This window comes from Petaurus breviceps, unplaced genomic scaffold, assembly GCF_028583685.1.
Source record: "Petaurus breviceps papuanus isolate PSGF00001 unplaced genomic scaffold, PetGlider_PUasm1.0 90639, whole genome shotgun sequence".
Taxonomy (NCBI): Eukaryota; Metazoa; Chordata; class Mammalia; order Diprotodontia; family Petauridae; genus Petaurus; species Petaurus breviceps.
The window spans coordinates 6,755,842-6,759,731 of NW_027187296.1; the positions used below are offsets into that span (position 1 = coordinate 6,755,842).

Genomic DNA, 3,890 nt, shown 5'->3' on the forward strand with positions numbered 1-3,890 from the left:
AGGGAATTATTCTCCTCATTGAGCTTTTGAGCTTCTTTTTCCATCTGGCAAATTCAGCTTTTTAAGTCATTCTTCTCCTCATTGCCTTTTTGAGCCTCTTTTGCCAATTGAGTTAGTCTATTTTTTAAAGTGTTATTTCTTCAGTATTATTTTGGGTCTCCTTTAGCATGCTATTGACTCGTTTTTCATGATTTTCTTACATCATTCTCATTTCTCTTCCCAATTTTTCTTCTATTTCTCTTACTTGGTTTTCAAAATCCTTCTTGACTCCTCTATGGCCTGTGACCAGTTCATATTTTTATTGGAAGCTTTTGATGCAGGAGTTTTGACTTTATTATCTTCTTCTGGTTGTATGTTTTGATCTTCTTTGTCACCAAAAAATGATTCTATAGTTTGACTTCGCTTCCTCTGTTTGCTCATCTTGCCAGCCAATTACTTGACTTTTGAGCTCTTTGCCATGGTAGAACTCTGCTTCCAGAGTGGATAATGCTGTGTCTCAAATCTCTGTAGTTTTGTTCAGCTGTTGTCAGAGCTTCTTCTAGGCATCTGCCTCAGAACTGTGAGGGGGACTGCCTCCACAGCTTTAACAAGCTCTGCCATTCCACTGTACCTCACCCTAGGACCACCACCCAAGACTGCAACCCAGATCCAAGCAGGGCAAAGCAAGAGAATCCTACCTCAGGACCAGCAAAAAGAGTCCTACAGTTACCCTCTGGACTGTTTCTTGGTCCCCCTACGATATGTGGTCCTGGAGGTCAGGAGGAAGCTACAAATGCAACCACCTCAGCCACCCAGGGGCAAGAGCTGGACGTCATTCTTCTCTTACCCAAGATCAACAGGGTTTCCCCACTGACCTTTTACTTTCTCTTTGGAGTTCATGGGTTGAGAAGTCTGGAAACCCCACAGCTGCCAGTGATTGAGTCCTCTGAAGTCTGCTCTGGTCGGTCTGTGCCCATTCGGGATTGCACTCTGCTCCCAGCCCGGTGCAATAGAAACTTCCTGTTGGCCTGCCAGGCTGCTTTTAGTGGGAGATTTGTTTCTTTCTGTTACTTTGTGGGTTCTATAGCACTGAAATTTGTTTAGAGTCATATTTTATAGATAGTGGAGGTGGTTGGAGCAGGAAGGAGCTCAAATTCCTGCTTTTACTCCTCCATCTTGACTCTGCCCATAGGAATATATATTTTGATAGCTTATATTTTGTAAGATATTTTTGGGTTTAGTAACTATACATTTTTTAAAATTTGTTATTTTTTTTTTCTTAAAAAGCTGTGACTTTTTGTCCTGTGCTGTTTTCATTTATGATTTCCTGAAATAAAATTCTGAAAAAACTCAGAATTTTAAAAGTCCATTTTGATTCAAATGGAGCTTCTTGACTAGTCTTTAAACCCAAATTACTCTGACTTTCATTGAATGGCCAATAATAGCCTCCAGAGTTGCTCATTATTTAGGTTTTGATGGCTTGGTTATTGTCCTTCATTCTTGAAGAGGACCAAAATGACATCACTATGGTAGGAAGTTACAGTGCCTCCCACTGTGGCTGATCAGATCAATATGAACTCAGAATGTTCTCTCACAGGTCAGGTACAAATAATTCATGTGAATATTTGGGGTAGATTCTCTAAATTTTTGCACCTCGCTTTTTTTGAGCTACTTCAATTCTGATTTGCTCAGAAGACTGTACTTTCTTTCATGCTGGCATTCTGTGTTGGGTGGACCTTTGCCATATCTCCCATGTCACACAATCAATTCCAAAATTCTTTTTATTTTTTAGAGTCTTCTGTGTATTTATTGTTTTACAGCAGAATTCCCAACACAGATCATCATAACTTCCAAATAGTCAGCTGTGCAAAATAGTATATGTAGTGCTTAAGTACAAATGGGAGACATGATTTTTTTTTAAATAAATACTTAAACACAAATTTATGGTCCTACAAAAGAGCATTTAAACTAGATGGTCTAAGTTCATCTGCCTCCTTGGACCCACAGTAACTGTTATTTCCCCCATAACCAATAGAATCAATATACTGAATCATCATCAGTTCCATTGTGTGAGTAACGGATCACAATAAATGAGTCCCTTTTTCTAAGAGCTTTTCCAGGTTCCCCTACAAACATGATCTGGCCTGGATAAAAACACAACAGGAATTTCTTGAAGTTCAGTGGTCCAAAATGCTAAGTATGGTTAAGTATTCTACATGATCTATATTCACTGGTTCCTTTTTAAAGTAGGATGTACTTAGATGACTTTCTTCAATTCATCATACAGGACAAGCACGAAAGCTCCACCCATGCCTTTAAGAATGTTGGACCAGGCACCCTTGAAGAAAGCTTTGCCACCCTCATCTTTAGCAATCTTCTAGGAGTCAATTGTCCCAGTGTACATGGTATCGGCTTCTTTGCGCCCAGACTACATCATCATTCACTGTCTTACTCTATCAAAGGGATAGGAGACCACACCTGCTACAGCAGTCGCTGATTGTGCAATCATCCAGCTTGTCACAATACGAATGCTCTTTGGGTCTGGGAGCATACCTTTTGCTGTATCATAGGTTCCAAAGTAAGCTGCTGTATAGACAATGCTCCTCTGTACTGAGACATTGAAACCTTGATACAAGCCCCAAATTCCATCAGACTTGGTGATTTTCACAAGGTGGTCTCCCAGGCTCCCTCAGTGCCAGATTTTCCGACATCAGCTGCCAAGCGTGTTCTTGCAAAATCCAAGGGGGTAGAGAAAGCAGAGAGAAGTGGCTCCAGCTGCACCGCCAGAGGTAAGATTGCCAGCAAAATACCTCCAAAACTGTGGGTGCTTGTCCACTCCTCCACAAAACAACTGCTTGTACTTATCCTTAAAGGCAAAGTTAAGGGCCTAGGTAGGGAAATATCTGATGACATTTGCTAAGTTACTCCGCCAGAAGGAAAGCACCCCTTGTTCCTTTGGAATTCGGACCATACAATCCATTATGCCTTTGTACTGCTTACCTGCAGCAACTTGTTTACTTGCATGCTGCCCCTGCAATAGTAGCTTAACTCTCTCGATGGGGGCTTAACTCTCTCAATGGGGATAGCGGCAGTGATACCACTGGCCAGGAAGTCCTTGGTGAAGGAGATGGCCTGTTCCATTATGGTTACAAAGGGGGAAGGTGTTGAAGGTGGAGAAGGAAAGCTGGTGAGAGAGGGCCGAAAGCTGGGTAACTGGTTGCTGCTTGCATAGCCCCTTGCTACAGCTCAGACCAAAAGGCCAAAAATACCTAAGAGAGACGTTGAGAGCGTCCTTGTATTGCTCCTGATGACCATGTGAACACTTGCCCTATGTGAGTTCAACATAAAATAGTCTTTTAGGCAAGGCTAAGTTTGACATTCAAACAATGTGGCCAGTCCACCATAGTTGTGCTCTCTGCAGTAGACTTTGAATGCTTGACTCTTTAGTTTGAGAATGGACCTCAGTGTCTGGCATTTTATCCTGTTAGGTAATCTTCCTAAGACAATTTGAATGGAAGCAATTCAGTTTCCTGGCATGGCCTTGGTATTGTCACCCTGAAAGTTTGGTTAAAGGAGACAAACAGGCTAGGTAATATGTAAATCCATATTGTTTATTCCCTTAAAACTAGCCAAATGCATACATGTATGGAGTCAGATAAAATCTGATTTTCTGAACAAAAGAATGAGAAAGCTTACAGTATAGAATTACCCCAATTCAGGGTGGCTGTGTCACTCAAATTTATGATGTCCATAAATGTTTAATCATTGTATGAGAAAGGAATTTTCTTAATTGGATAGGAGGTAAATACAATAAGATAAGAGAGTTGACAGTGTCAATTGAAATTATGATCCAGGATATGTGTTTTCTTTACCATTAACATACCATAACAGTATAGGTCCAAAAAATAATA

General features: G+C 40.8%; 1 pseudogene; it reads right to left on the reverse strand.

Moving 5' to 3' along the window:
* Window positions 1-2,245: 2,245 nt before the first annotated feature.
* LOC138143439 (ADP/ATP translocase 3-like) lies at window positions 2,246-3,821 on the reverse strand (annotated as a pseudogene).
* Window positions 3,822-3,890: the final 69 nt, after the last annotated feature.